Raw genomic sequence first — 17,250 nt, 5'->3', positions numbered from 1 at the left:
CGTTTTGATTAGATCTTCAACGGTAGTGAAAAATACTAGTAGAAAGTAAGAAGAAATTCCTCCAAAAACAATCGCTTGATCTTCAAGAGCGTACCAAAAAACAATATCCTTTCTCATTACAACGAAATTCCATTCCAATAAAAGAGAACCGTGCTATAAAGATAAGGATAAGTCATAAACATTTAACAATAATATGACATTTAAGGAGGCTATTTCGCTCAGCGCAAATGTTTCTAAGGGCCGCCTGAGATCCCTAACTGACTCTTAGAACTGTAAGGTAACTCATTTGGCTTAGACTACCCTTATTTCACTTTTATTTAACTGGCTAGACAGCTGCTACGTTGCTTTATTTATGTCTAAATCTAGTGGCTAATAAGGTGCGAGGGTTAAACGTTTTGTTCAAAGGAAATAGGTACTGAAGTAACAGTGTTTTTAGGGCAACTGTTGTCGGTTAGAATTACTTTATTTAGTATCAGAATAAAAGCGAAGAATAAAGTAAGGTAGTTAAGTTGTATGCTGTTTTGATGTTATTAATTACATCTGAATTTCAGGACTGAGACAAGGTAATAATACCTCCTGTTGTTATATTATAAGTTTATATTTATTTTTAAACAGAATCACGCGTGTCCAGTGGTGGTGAGGAATGTGAATAGAGCTACCATTGTACGCGGAGGTCGTGAGTTTGATTCTTACACCGAACAAAAGATTTTTTGACCACCAACTGCTCTTTAGGGTCTACAACACAATACTCAAAAAAAGAAAAACAAACACGAAACGAACGATGCTCATAAAACGATTACCCATCCATATCCAAACCTTACAAACATTGCTTAACCTCACCACAAAATTGACTAGCACGACCTATATTCAATAACTGCCGTCAAAAGTGATCGTTTATTAAAAGTTCATATTGATAATAATTGCGGTCCGTACTGATTGATAGGTCGGACAAAAGCGTTGGTAACTAAATAATAGTGAAAAAGCTTTGTATTCAATTTATTTACGCTTTGTATACAGGTATACGTATAAGTTCTATTTGTTGGATATAATTGATCGAAAAAAACACTTTTTTTCGGCAAGTGCGTCTTTGTATTTAGTTATTTACTAAAATTTTTGTGTTGGGTAAAAATATATTACAGATTAAAATATTTGGCGCTCATCGGCTTTAAACTGTTCTCTTTCGTTTTTAAATTACATGCATTTCGTTTAAATTCTAATATACCTAAGGTATGACTTTTCTTAGATAAATAATTGTGAAACTCATAGAACCTGTGTTTAAGCTTAGTGCATTAAGCATATTGCATATCACTAAAAACCCGTATTTGTATCCACGGGACCATTGGCAGATAAAAACAACGGTCAGAAAGCTCGCCAGGAGACGTATTCTGACCGTTCGAGTCCAGATCCGAAACAACTATTTGTGGAATACATTTTTTTTGTTTTGATGATAATCGCACCTACAACACACGGCGTGGCTGTAAAAGTAGAGAGGTAACCACTGCACCAAACCTGCAATCTATTAATAACTTGTCTACGTTTTCAGTCTTCTTCTTATCGTATGGTTATTGGTCAACCTAGTGTCAAAGTTGTTCAAGCCGCATGAAAGGCCTTTGACATGGCTTTACGACTGTTATCGTTGTAGATAACGACCGGGACCGACTTTTTACGTGCCCTCCGAAGCACGGAGACGCCCATTTCAAATACCACTATGCGGTCACCCATCTATGGAGTGACCGCGCCAAGGATTGCTTAACCCACAGATCGTTTACCGACCGGTGAGCGCAACTGGCTATGGGCGCCCCAGTGACGTTTTCAGTGATTTAAACATTGTGATACAGACGGCAAAAAAATGAATAGGTCCCATGTCCACTAGAAAAATCTAGAAAAAAAATCTACCAACTTTGAAAAACGACATTGCCAAACACATTTCCCTCGAGACTCTTGAGGCTTAAAGTAAATTCTAAGAAGAATTGTAATGGCACACGTATCCGATAACGAAATAGAGATATTACGTCACGTTTCATGTGGACTTTGGTAATAAATGACATGAGTTTTTACTGATTTAAGGACTTTAAATCGTAAATAACCAGCAATAAAATGCCAAGGGTAGAGTTAAGTCATTGCTAAATTTTTGCAAGGTCAAGGTAAAAATGTAAGTTCCAAAGTAATAAAAAAAAATAAAAAATTAAACTGTAACTCAACAGCGCGACTACAGAAGGTACTAACGAATAGTGAGAATTTGACATTAATTGAAATGTACTGAACAATTAGTTCATACGACACTTACTAGGAGCGCTGATCTGGTTTTCGTTAATGGATAAAATTTCTCCGATTGCCGATTGTCAATAGAGGTTATACCTACATTGTTTTTATTCAATATAGTTATCAAAAATATTTAAAATGAACCTGGACCCTCTTAATCAGTATCCACTTTCACACTTCACTAATACCAAATCGTGTACAACATACATAAAAATAAATAAACACGTAAATAAATAATATAAAGCAATGTGTGCACGATAGCGATAAAATAAAGCTACGTGCAGAATGATGGATGTGGTTTTAAATCGTGACTATACACCTCATAATTTCAATTATGCAGTTATAGGTGGGTAACCCCGTATTACTATGACCTTTAGTGGTCAATTTTGTGTCTAAATTGTTTAAGCCTGAGGCTTTTCGTTTTGTTTAGGATTACTGTTATTTGTTGATTAAACAGTTATCGACTTATTATTTACTCTTGGTTCAAGATTTGTAATATGATGCATGTTGCTTTCGGCTATAATAATTATTTAGCGTTGACATATGATTATAGTCGTTGGGTATAATAGTTTTTGAGGATTGAAAGTTAAGGTATTGATTATTTTAAATTGTGTATTACAAATAATAATCGCATGCTTTATAACGATAAAGAAGAACCTTCGGATGAACAGTGCTATCCAAAGATTTTCTAACCGGTTATTAGGATGCTAGTCTTTAGACCATAATTGGACAGAAAACCTAACTCTTTTCTTTATACTCCCGTATAGACAGACATTTGTGTATGAAGTGAATACTTCAATCTCTAGGTTATTTCTGGTTTTCATAACAAAATTATCTAAACAAAAACATAAACATGACATAACATCTAATCCAAACAAAACAAAAACAAACAAAAAAACAATATCCCGTATTGCCAAACCGTTGAACATTCTAATTGATATACAACCGTGTAATACGAGCGCAGAACAAAGCCACAATCAACCAAACGTACATTATAGGAATTTGTTTTAAAATAAAGCTGAATTTGCTTTTGTTCCACAACTAGTACCGGTTTTCATATTTCATTGGACCGTAACTCTGCATATTGAATGCTGAAAACTAAAAGCAATTATATCTGGACTCATTTTGTTATATGATTTTAATTAAGGTTGAATGTTGAAATATCAATGATGTGGTGTTGCCTTGGTGCAAGCTATCATGAAAACTTGATATGGATACAAATGTGTCAAATCATTAAAACATATTGAAGAATATGAACATACTTAGTAGCGCAGTCGGTAGCGTGATTGCTGATCATGAAGTCTTGGGTTGGATTCCTGGCAAAGTACTATTGCTGTTTTCTAATTTATATTAGAATGTTTACTGCCTACACCTTCGGGTTCCAACAGGCGTGATATCATGTATGTATATGGTAATGTCTGTTTCAGATAATCATGAAGATTCAAAAGTGGTGCATCGTGACAAATCATTTTGACATATTCAGGAGCATTTTCGGACTTGGTAATAAAGTAGGTAAATGTCAAAGTTGAACAATAACGGGTAAGACACTAAAACGCATGCAATTAATGCGATAAAATTTTTCGTAAAATACTTTTTGGGACTTTTGTTACAATTATTATCAAAACCAACTGTGTTCGAGTGTACCACAAAAATAGGATTAAAAGATTTCAAAATAAATTATACAGAATATAAAAATCATAAGCTTCTGCAAAAAACCATAATGGGTAAATCAAATTTGCTTTTTAAAGATAAAAAGTGGTTAAAGCCGATTGGTGGAACTGTTGAGTGCTCGATGCACTCACCGCTACTTGCCGGACTGTGAAAATTGATAAATACGTCATAATATATTATTTTATATAAATGAGTTCCATATCGTTTATTCACAAGTATTTATAATGAGGTCATCGGTAAATACGCACTTATACTGCCTGTTAATCTAATTGCGTGTAGGCACTGTAGGCAGTACTGTATACGATTGCTGGTCATGAAGGATTCGATTCTCGGACAAAATGCTAATAGTATTTTCTAATTCATATTAATATATTTCTCTATAGTAGTCCATAGTATGGTATCTTGCCCGGTATTTGGCATTGCGAATGGCGAAACGTAGGTGTATTTCATCCAACTCTGCCTACGCCTTGCGATATAACAGGCGCGATATTATGTCCCAGCGCGGAGAGTGATAATGTGCTATTACATGGGACTAACATTGTAAAAACGAAGGTATATTTCATACCCCTCAACCTATACTTTCGAGTATAACACGTGTGATATTATATAATGAGTTCCATATAGTTTTTCACCCAGTATTTATAAAGGGGTCATCGGTAAATCCGCAGTGATGCGGCTGGCTTATAGTAATAACATTGGTTTGGCGATCAATCAAGGGTTTTAGTAGAAATTCATTACGATTAAACGTATAGGGTGAATTTGAAATCCTGAGCGAAATTAATATCGTGATCAATTTTGTAATATATTCAGTAATGCAGTAGTATATATATGTAGAATTCTGATTAAATACGTTTCTTTTTATGATTAAAATTACGTCGTAGTGAGTTTGATTTCTTTCGAACATTATATTTTTATAATAGTTGTATTGAGTTTATTTGCAGGTACAATAAATAAATAATAATAAATAAATATCATTGGACAACTACACATGGTCATTTGATTCCAAACCAGCTACTAGCTTGTACTATGATGAAATCAAATAACTGATAAACATATTTAAATACATACTGAGGCGCCCATAGCCAGTTGCGCTCACCGGTAGGTCAACGATCTGTGGGTTAAGCAATCCTGGGCGCGGTCATTCCATAGATGGGTGACCGCATAGTGGTATTTGAACTGGGCGTCTCCACCTTGACTTGACCACCAACCATACGACGAACGAACGAATACATACTTCTATACTTATGTAGATAAATTGACAACCAGGCTCAGAACATCAAGCTCATCACACAAATATTTATCCCGGGTGGGATTCGAACCCACCACACGCGTCTCTACGGTTATTGCGGCGAGGGACCACTTTGACCACTGCGCTAAACGTGCTGTTAAAATAAATTCAGTAAAGCCATCTTAGAGAGCTTTAATGACTATGGTACAGAAAAATCCATTCTATATTATAAATGCGAAAGTCTGTCTTTTCGTTCACACTTTCTCGGTGACCGATTTTTGTGAAATTTAAAAAATGTTGATAATAGTACTCACCCTATATTTTAAGTCAGGTTCAGACGCGTAAGTACAATTTTTAATAAAAAAAACTCAGGCGTGGCCGCACGAACATATTAAGCTACTTTTATAAATAAAGATAATGCGGGCAATACAATGTCCCCTTCAATGACAATAGTCTAAACACATAAAAACTATTAAACTACATAATTCAATTTTATTAGTTTTGAGTGCATTTATGAATATTTTTTACGAGCTACACTGCGTTTTATGACCACTAAAAATAGTTTGAATGTCAACTTGAAAATGTAGTAATACTATTCAAATGTAACCTTAATGCTATTGTAAAATATTTTGCGATTTAATTTAATTTTACGCATAATACATAAAGCAAATGTGATATAGTCCGACAACCTAGTAGAGAGCCTAACCGGCAGCTTAAACCTACGGAACGCGAGACTGTTGATCTAAATTCTGAATTTTGTGTTCTCTCCGCCAGACTCGAGTCTTGCATACAAAGCCATCTTCTATGTTGTTCGACTAAGTACCTTTATTAAAAAACTAGCTGGGTCAAAATTTTTCCCTGTTTTTGTAACATTTTCTCTGGTCCTATTAGTCGTAGCGTGATGATATATAGCCTTCCTCGATAAATGGGCTAACACTGAAATAATTTTTCAAATCGGACCATTAGTTCCTGAGATTAACACGTTCAAACAAACAAACAAACTCTTCAGCTTTATAATATTAGTAATTTAGTATAGATATGTACACCATACAACCCGTAGAGACGAGCAAAAAATATGGTAATTAATTAATGTTACTTATTTTTTACAGTACAGTACGATCAAAATTGTCGACACTCAGTCACATCTGTGACTTAGAGAACTGGTATAAAACACTAATATAACTGACGATATTTAGTCATTGTGGTAGTACTACTACTACTACAATGACTAAATATCTGGCTGCAACATAATTTTGAAGAGAAAAGGCAACAGTAATTCGGATTTTATAAAATTAAATCCTTTTTTCTTATGTATAGCTGTACGAAACCCAAATACAAAAGCAGCTTTCAAATCATTATGAAACTGAAAATTAGTTCAAAAAACAAGAGTACATCAAAATATATATGCACAAACATTCACTGATAAATAACACAAGCGTAACCGTTCATACGTTTAATTCCAAATAATCTTCGGATGAATTCGGAGAAACATCGTACGGTGTTTCATACATATGAATGAATGTATGTATGTATGTATGTATGTATGTATGAATGTATGTATGTATGAATGTATGTATGTATGAATGTATGTATGTATGAATGTATGTATGTATGAATGTATGTATGTATGAATGTATGTATGTAAAGAGATATGCTTCAATAGTTGTATGACGAGTGAGATGGCCAAAGTAAAGGGTACGTCGTTTGAGTCGGGACTTGAAACAAAGTAATGGTTAGCTTTGGGAAACGTATTTCCTTATGTTAGTTGCTGTATGGATATGTTGAAGTGGAATGTTTGGTGCACGAATATGTTACGTAGTAGTAATTATTAATGAGAAATGTTATTTTTAGATCCTTATGTCCCTTTGACGTGAAGATATTTTGTGCTATCGTATAACTTTACGGACCCAGTTGGACAATCATATATCAAGTAACTTTTTCGGAATTTAGTGTTTCTTTTAAAAAATGTTAAAATCTCCGAAAGAAGGCTTGAATTTTTTTTTACTATTTATACTAAGTTGTCATTACTAGTTAATATATAAAATACTCCAATTTTTTTTTTTTTTTTTTTTTTTTTTTTTAAATACTCCAATGAGGAGCTCGTGGCTTAGTTAACAACAGCTGCACGGATCGATCTCTGAGGTTAAGTCATGCTTGCCGAGGTTGATTTGTGGATGGGTGACCATCTTATACATATCGAGTTCCTCCGTGTTTCGGAAGGCACGTTAAATTGTGGGTCCCGGCTGTCATTTTCGAAGATCTTTGACAGTCGTTAACAGTAGTCAGAAGCTTGAAAGTCTGACAACCAGTCTTACCGAAGCATATCGTGTTATCCCAGGTAACTGGGTTGCGGAGGTCAGATAGGCAGTCGCTCCATGTAAAACACTGATATTCAGCTGCATCCGGTGAGACTGGAAGCCGACTCCAACATAGCTTGGAAGAAAGGCTAAGCTGATATATATATATAAAATACTCCAATCGACACAACCTGCCTTAGAGATAGAATTTTTACACTTTACGTAAAAGGCGATACCACTTGGATACCACCACTTATCACTATTATATGGGCTGTAGCTCATAGTCAAAAAATGAAATCAAAATTACTTTATCAATTCCAGTAAAGAAGAAAATTTTAAAAGTAATCCGACTATGTGAATGCCATCGTCCTACATCTGAAACGAATAGAAAGTATCAAGAAACTAACGTCAATTAATTCTGAAGTATCAATGTAGTTAAGATGCGGTTCATTCATCTGATCAGCGGTATCGGTCTGAAGTTGTAGTTCAAGTGTTACCGCAATACCTGTAATATGACGAAGATGTTTTGTTTGATTGCTAGAAGTGCTATTATAAGTTACGAAAGAGTAGAGTTTGGGATTGTAGACGTAGCTATGCTGGTTAAGGTCAGTTTGAAAGAAATTCGTGAATTTAGCTGTCTTTGTAACTTAATGTTAAAGTTTACCCTTATGTATCCTGAAGATAGATAAGAGTATTGTGTAGAGTAATATAACAAAAAAATTAAAAACAAATGTTGTGCATAAAAGATAAATTAAAATCTACGTAATAGTAAAATTGTTCCTTAATCTTTGAAGAAAAAGACTGAAAACTTATTTTAAGCTTAAAGAATATAAATACATACAGTGCTTTTCAGTGTCCTAAACATCTACTAAGGTTAAACAACCAAAATTCGTAGGTCAAACCGCGCTCTTAACCTATCCATAGATCAAATATCCTTTAACCGCGTTTTGAACTTTCTTCGTAGCCCACAAAAGCTCAGTTCGGCTCCGAGCGCGGAGGTAAACGGACGTCTACCGTTAACGAGCCTTTAACGTGTAGTGTATTTACGTGTTCCGAGTTTATACCGGTACAGTATTAACATTTTATTGGCCGATTTCACCCAGTGTTGGAAAGTGTATGAAAAATTGTGGATGATTTTTTTTAATGGATGGTAGTTAAACAGTTTTTGTAGATTTCTTGTGATTTTGTGGTTTTTTTCGACAGTGGGTGAAGTCGGGTTTTGTGGATAAGTATGTTTAAAAATTAATTTTAGGTTTCTGATGACAATTGTTTACTGCGTTCTTTTATGACAAGGTTGGATGTCTTAAATGTCGTAAGCTCTTTGGTTTAGTCCATTTTTCGGCAAAATAAAGACTAAAGTATGGTTCGGCATAGATATAAAATTAGCAATTTTAATAGAAGAAAAATTAAGAGCCTGATCTCTCTCTTAAGATGAAAATTTTTAGTATGACATAGGTACATTTGTGACGCAATAGACTCTTTGGAATTTATTTCAAGTCTCACAGTTTTATAGTAGTTGAGACCCAGCACAGATTATTTTGTAACGCTTTGCTAAGCTTATATGAATATTTATTCATTGTTAACATTGCGCATCGCATTGGGTTAACAATATTCATTGTAGATAATCAACATTTCAGAAACTTAATATCTTGGATTAATAATTTAAAAAATATTCTTTCATTTGTGTGCAAATAGGAATTATTTTTAGGGTTGTTATTGCATTTCGTAAACGTTATTATGCCCTGAGTTAAAATATATACAATTGTAAGTTCTTTACATAAATGGAGATTTGAATCGGGCGGTGAGGTGATAAAGTTACTATATATTTGATCTATCACATATTTGGAATTTAATATGGGATATAAATATGATGGTGATTTGCTAAGGTTACTATATTTTACTTTTTTGCGCGGGTATATCGTACTAAAGACTTGTTTATTTATTTTTGCAATTGTCACATACGTTTTGTCAGTTGTAGAGTGATAACACTGTTATCGGTCAAAGTTCAATGACGTAGGGAAGTGATAGTGCTCACTTACTGATACAATAGTATGGAATATTTTATGTGTTCAGATTATTGTATTATTTTCAATATTTATTTTAGAATTCGGACAATATTTTTGGTAGTCTTCTGCATATGTGTGAAGTGTTTTACGGCACGATTGTCCGTTAGTAGTGTATAATATTTTCTACTCGATATCTATAAATAATGAAGTCCCACATTATCGTTTATACGGTTGGTCTGAGGGAACTAGAATTTGTTTTACAGGGTCTATTAGAGGTAAATAAACAAAGTAAATGTTCTCTAAAATACTGCCCAATAACATCAAAGGGATTACCATAATAATTTAACTAACAAAATAATTTACTCTATTGTACAATATCGCGAACAATTTTGCTCAATAAAGTTACCTCATGAAACGCTTCGGCGATTATTTAACTAGATTTCACCCGCTGTGTTTCGGGTTTGAATCCAGAGCGAGTAATTTGCATAACTCATTACGTCACCTTTCTCAAAATTAACTTCGTTTCGAGAATATAGTTTTAGTTTGAAGTATTTTCTAGAATAGTAAAATAGAATTGGATTTTAGGAATTAGAACAAAGGTATAGTTTGTGAAACTTATAAATAATCAGACGTTCAATTGACTTTGTTAATATTGAAAATTGAGACTAAAAATATATTTGATATTAAAATTTTGGGATAGTTCGTTAGCACTTGTTACTATAAGTCTTTGTAGAAATGTCAAACATTTTGATATTTTAATTTATTATTACAGTATCTTTTGGAACATGAACTTGTTATTATTTGATTATTCAATTATCATTTTCAAAGTTAAACGTGTTATTACTGTGTTCAAATTTTTGGTAGTGAGTAACTCAAAAAAGTGTTGACTGCTTACTTTTATTACGACTGATTTTTACGGTTAACTGTTTCGTTTCGGTTTACTGACTTTACGGTGTTTTCTAATGATTCACTGAACTTATTTACAATTATAATAACTTAATAATTTATAAATTAATTTCTTGGGTAAACCAGTAACTAAAGGCAAGGGTTGTCTGAGTATTTAAAAAATAAAAGAAATCGAGAACACAAGTAAGAAAAAAGTAGAAAAAATATATAATGAAAGTAGGTTCAACGAGCTATTAAGCTCCTACTTTTCTTTCAAGTCGTAAAAAATGAATATCGATTATAAATTCATTATGCTTATTCCTCCTACTACATCAACCTGCTTATTATAGCAGATTACAAACTGCTATAACGTTATTCGTTCAGTAATATTAGATAATGACTTGATTTCACTCTAATTAAATAATTCTATGGTTGTTAGAATGCGTTCAAAGAAAATTATATTGGTTTTCATTGTCCATTTGTGTGTAGAAATTGTAAAATTATACGGTGTTCAGATGCTCGTTCCCGCGCAATTTGTTTCAATGAGCATTAGAGTGGTTTGTTTATGGTATTATTGGTTATGATTCTTGCTTATGGATTTAATGAAGACTTCTTTGTTGTTAGTAGTATTTAGAATTTATAACCATAGTGCAAGTATACACTAAAGTCGTATAGGTTATGAACTATAAAATATGATTTTTATATTACTTATGTTCGATTAATAAATATTTTTGGCATATTATTTGTTTGCTATCAAAGTCCCGTATTTTATGCATAATATTAATCGCATTTGAAATAATTTATTCCTGAATACTTAACTTTCTTTATTAAAACTGAAGAGTTATTGATTCTTATAAGAAGCCTTGTAAACAAAATTGTTATCAAACATAGTTGGGAAATAATAATACAAGAGCTATTGTTATTAGTCTCTACTATTTCTGAGCTTATTTCCTTGTCATTTTATTCGAATAACTTTGGATTTTTAACTAACATTAAGAGTTTGAAGTAATACACTTTACCTATAATTCGATTTTTTTATGTGTGCCGTAAAGTTATGTCATGTCCCCAAAAATAGTCTATTATCACCAAGCTAATTATCCTTCGACGGTTCTATTCCTACTATAGGAAGCATCAAATATTCATATACCCAAAAAAATCATCTCCCAGTATATATAACGAATAATTATCATGTCGTCATTGTATAATTAGTATGTTATTACAGTATAATTATGCTATAATTACACCGTTCCCGCGATAACGTATAAATTATTCAAAACTGTTATGTCACTTGCTGTACGTTCGTGTATTATTTCGATAGTGATGTCCTTTTTAGTTCGGGTGGGTAATTAACTGAAGTGAATAGTGTCTTCAGGTATTTTGATGTTTTGTCTTGGTATTTCATTAAGTGTCTGGACTATTGAACTGGGTCCTTTTTTAAGAAAATAAAAGATCGCTTATTTACGTTTTAAGATGTATCTTGAACCAATGCCTCGATATTGATGGGTATTATCGACTTTTTCATAGAAAGCAATTATATCCAAGATGTTAAGAAAATGCAACGAAAGCGTTCTTAGTGCTGTGGTTACTTAATTGCAACATAAAACAGTTTCAAAATGAAAAAAAGAATCCTATTAAATAGTGATTTTCGGTCTGCTAGTTCTTTCGTAAACGTAATTCCCGGTCGAAATATTGTTACTAAAAAAATGTATAACAGTAATCCTTTAAACAAACCATTTAAATCATTTATTTTTGTTACACATAAAGAAACATCACAAATACAGAACTTAATAACTAAGTCAGTAAAAGGAATAATTAATTAATTCGTTTTAAAAAGTCGCCTTTTATCTTTCTAAAACTCTACTTGACAAATGGACATGCATTATTACCCGTACAGTCAATATAATTTAGGTTCCACTGTAGCATAGTTAACTAAATGTAAATCAAACAGATTGATTCAGCGGTTATCGCGTACATTGATTATGTTATTACCTACATTATGGCGGTTAACCTGTTCGTGTATTGATTAGAAAGTGGTTTACCTATGAATGAGCTTTGTTTTAGTATCAATTGCCTCGAATTAACGGTGCGAGTCATCTGAAGATTGATTTCAAGGGAATTTTATTTCTTGAAACTGTACCTAATCTGAAGATTGATTTGGATGTTATTTTATTTTTGGGAAAGGTTAAAGTGTGTGTTTTTAAAAATGTAAATAATTTAAGCATATATTTGACTTGTTAAAATCAATAAAATATTTCTTGTAGTATGTTAAGGGTGAAGTAACATAATTTTCTCACAGAAAAGCTAATAGAAATAGTACTAATCGTATTTTTTTTTCAATTCAAAGGAAAGATCTCTGTACTATTTATATATATATATTATATAAACGCAAAATGTTAAAAAAGTAACCCATCTTAAATCACCACTTATAATCTGAAAATAGAACAAAATTTCCTCATTTTCCCTGAAAAAAAAAACATTAACCACGCCATTTATTTGTTCCTAATTCAAAAATATAAAAACCCACGCTCCACGTGTTACAAAATGCGTGCGTTAAAGTTATTTAACTAAAACAGGGTCATTAAAACGAATGGCCTTTCGGAATGATGTTCAGAATAATAAATAATCAACGCTGTAGGGTGCTGTAGTGCTTAATAACTGTTGTAGAACATTGTTACCTAACTATAAAGCTTAGTAAACATTCTTTACGAGCTTCGTAGGAGCGTGGAATATACAGAATGCAGTCTCATAAAGATACCGGCTTGTACTACAAATGCTGGTAATAAGTTTTTTTTTTAGTTTACGCTATCTTATTGTACAGCCTTCTCGGTATTCTTTATTTAAAATTAATTTTGTTTGCATTATTTTTTGTAAAGGGCATATTTTCAGGAATATAACGGTATATATTCGGTACTTATAGGATTATTCCTACTCTCTGCTTATCACTATGGGAAGAAGGAGCGATTTTATGTATGTATCTCCGTATGTTAAAGTGGTCTATTTTCAGGATGGAATGAAAACAAATTTTCTGTATTCTTCATAAGATGGAATATGACTTCGCACTTAACTTCATAGTGAAAGTAAATATTTTTATTAAATAAACGGTTTCCAAGAAGTTTTCGTACAAAAACAAAAACTCGAAACTTATGGGAATAGCTGTCACTTTTATAGACTTTTGCTAAAGTTTTATTCAGTTATTGTTATACTTTGACAGTTACTAGATATTCGTAGAGCAATCAAAAGGTGATTGACCTTTAGGCTTTTGAATAGGTTATAGTTCAAATTGTATTGTATGTATTATTTCTTTATATTCCTATAAAATTATGATAAATAATGTAAAAGAGATAACTATTGTCTGTTTATTGGTTTTGTAGGGAAGGAATCTCTAAATCTGCTGAAACGGGTAATGGCCCTTTGCGATTTATTGTTATTAATTTTGTTAACGTTCAGTAACCTGAAATAAAATAAACCTCAGGTATATATTTTTTAATATTCAATTTAAATTATATCTAAGCAAAAAAGTATCACATTAAGTTCCGTGTGAATCATGAGTGAATATTAAGTTTATTAAAATGATATCCGCAACGCGTGCATCTAGCGGTTATTTTCCGACACACAAAGTTATTTGGCGAACATAAAAACAATGCTTTGACCAGAAATCAACTCACTACAGTAAAAAAAAATACTATTATTTAGTAACTAATCTTTGCTATCAACTGCACTACGCCGTCCAACATCACAGTAATTTATCAAATGGTCGTCCCCGAGTTAACTTGCGTCTAAATATGTTTGAGTTACAGTTAACAGTTTAAACTAGTTGAACTAGTATGATGATAGCTATCTTGCCTTGATAAGAGTTTCACAGTCAATGGTCAGTTTTGAAATTGATTTTCACAGTGTACATCATGTTTCATAGTGAATAGTGGCATTTATTGCTTCAGGTCCTTGTGTTATACTGGTTATCACGATCTCGTACGATATATCCATCAAGGAATTGTATAAAGATCCTCCTTTCCCCAATTTTTTGCACGTAAGAAGTATGTACCGGAGCAAAAAAAATTGACGCCCGCTATAAGGGATTTTTGTATTTTAACTTACCTACGAAATAGTTTTTATTTTAAATTATATATAACTTGAGTAGGAAATAATTGTTGGTGTTTAATACATTTCTAAAGGGCATGTAAAATCACCCAACCCGCACTTGGCCAGCGTGGTGGACTCAACTCCTTACCCCTCCCCCTCGTTTGGGAGGAGACGCTTGCCCTGCAGTGGGACAGTAATGGGTTAAAAAAAAAATTGTAAACATATTACTTATTATACGTACGTACCTATTTATATTTATAAACTTTCACATCACTATTTTCAAACACGTGCCGACTAGTTTCATGGGTGTTTAACGTTAAAATATCAGCATAACCCAATCAAAATACCAACCAACACCCCTTACTTTAATTAGAACTTATTTGAACCATAATTAAAAATTATACCCAACTACACACAAACATACACACATATTTGAAACATTACGTACACACACAGATACGCACACATTAAAACGTCCACTAAAAGTGTATACAACTTTACACACACAATTACACATTCGAACAACTACACACACATACACAAATCTCTACTATAAATACATACTTACAGCTACACACACACACAAACATCTACAACAAATATTTTCAACTTAACGCACACATGCATGAAATTTCAGCTAATTATAAGTACGTAAGCGTTAGTTAATTAAATCTCGAGTAAGTTGTCGATAAAATAGCCTAATTGGGGTGTTTGAACTTTTGCATTCACTTTACAGGTAGTTTAAATTTAACTAGTTTTAGTACGGGTAGTAATTAGTTGCTTATCTTACTAATCTTGGAGAGAAATGGAAGGAAAAGTTTTACAAACTAGCCCATCTTGTATAAAGCGTAATTGGGTCTGGGTTTTTAGTTCGCAAATGAGATAGTATTTTTGTTTCATATTTAGTACTTTGTTTATACAAGTATGTATTGGTGCTGTAAAGCCAAAGGGGCTGAAAGAGGAATAGTATAGTTATTTAAAGTTTATCTTTGACTTAATAAAAAATACAATAGACACACTAGCAACTATCGAATATACTACTAATTTATCGTATTGAGTAAAACATTGAAATATCTAAATTTCTATAAGAATAAAAAAGGCAATACTTAACATTTTCTTTCTACATACACAAAAAGCCCTCATTATTTCTATATATTCAATTTATCTAGCTTGTTAGTTTTATGTAGTACCTACTTCAGGTTTTGACTAAAGCCTAACAAATAGTGATATTTGGAAAAAACAAAAACAATATAACGAGAAACCATCCACGAAATCTTTACCTAGACTTATCAAAGGTCAAAAAGGTCTTATCCTAAGTTCAGTCACTCGTACTTTGATACCGATATCACACACCACTGAACCGATCCAGATGCGAACTTCACAAAGAAATCTTACACATAAATTAAGAACTCCAAACTATGCCTTGAGGGAGAAACACAAAAAGCCCGCAAACTTGTGAACATTTCAAACAGTTAATTCGTTGAAAATGTTCAAAATTTTCCCATGTTTCAAAAGGCAAACACTCATGACTCCCTTAGGATTGTAGGAAATTAAGGTTTACGCGACCAGAGCAGGAAAATACCATGATAATTGATCTTCAGGGGATGTAAATGTAATGTTCCCATTAAATATTTAGAAGTCACACCCTTTAATATCGGGGTTAAATCAAAGGGCCGTATTGAGATCGAGTTGCAAATTGAAATCTGTAAGGGGTTCGTTAAGTACTTCATAAATAACTATTTATTTATGAAGTGCCTAATGCCTTTTAGAAGCTGTAGTAATTATGCAATGTCCACGATTGAATGAAACAAAATTGTTGTTTAGATATTACGTAAATGCCACTTGAAACTTATACTGAAGGTGAAGCTACTAAACTGTTTTTTGGAACAATAGTTTGAAATTTGAGCTTAAAAATGAGTAACGTATTGATAAACAATCTTATCTCAGGTTAAAGAGATAAACACGTTACTTGAAAGCAGTAATGAACTAAATAGTGACCATCAATTTGATGAACACTAGTTGTCAACCGAGATACCATATTATTTTGGAACAAAGTGATAAACACATTCTAGTTTTCATTGAGAGTCTAGAAACAAAAAACAAGACGATGGACGCTCGTCTGTGTAAGGCATGTCCTGTAAATGATAATAGAGTTGTCCTTTCGCTTGAATAGAAATGTAGTACATCTTTACTTTGACCCTTTATACGAAGGTATACGCTCACTCTGAGGTAATATATGATCTTTTTTATAAGTAAATAGGTAGTTTTCCGCTGGGTCGACGAATGTTATTGACTTTAATACATTTTTGAGCTATAGATTTAGTTAAGGCGTTCCCTGGACTCTGCCTACCCCTATGGGAAGAAGTGATGATTTTATGTTTGTATGTATGTTATTGTACTTAGCTGGTAAACTCTGAAATCCATTAAAAATCGACTTGATCATGCGGCACCCTATTTAAGATTTCAAATAACGAAAACAAAACAGCTTAAAAATGTTGAGCTTATTAGAATTCCTATGGGGTTCATATAAGTAAAATCGCTTAACACAAAGAGAGAATAGAGGTTGAATGTGATAATTCAGTTTGAATTGACTACCCTGAACGGTTTAATGTGCCGGGAAATTCACACACTATGTACTATGTGTATGTAAATAGTACTTACACCCAGAAAACCGAATTTATATTAAATACAAGCCCTTAAATGTTTCTTAATGACAATAAAACGACAAAATATAATATGAATTTTCTCAACAATTACCTCAGGAGCTAGTTAGCGGTGTTTGTTAGACTTCATTCCGAGTACTCGCTTCAACTTGAAGAAG

General features: G+C 32.7%; 1 protein-coding gene across 1 annotated transcript in view; it reads left to right on the top strand.

Annotated features, from left to right (window-relative positions):
- Nucleotides 1-8,444: 8,444 nt before the first annotated feature.
- LOC142977305 (uncharacterized) overlaps nucleotides 8,445-17,250 on the top strand; it is a 52,462-nt gene continuing 43,656 nt past the window's right edge. The window contains exon 1 of the mRNA XM_076121122.1: nucleotides 8,445-8,524. The gene's annotated coding sequence lies outside the window, so the exon portion shown is untranslated. The remainder of the gene's footprint in view (nucleotides 8,525-17,250) is intronic.

The sequence above is a fragment of the Anticarsia gemmatalis genome, chromosome 12 (genome assembly GCF_050436995.1).
Source record: "Anticarsia gemmatalis isolate Benzon Research Colony breed Stoneville strain chromosome 12, ilAntGemm2 primary, whole genome shotgun sequence".
NCBI lineage: Eukaryota > Metazoa > Arthropoda > Insecta > Lepidoptera > Erebidae > Anticarsia > Anticarsia gemmatalis.
Note: the sequence above shows the minus strand (reverse complement) of the source record. Positions and strands in the feature narration are given on the sequence as shown.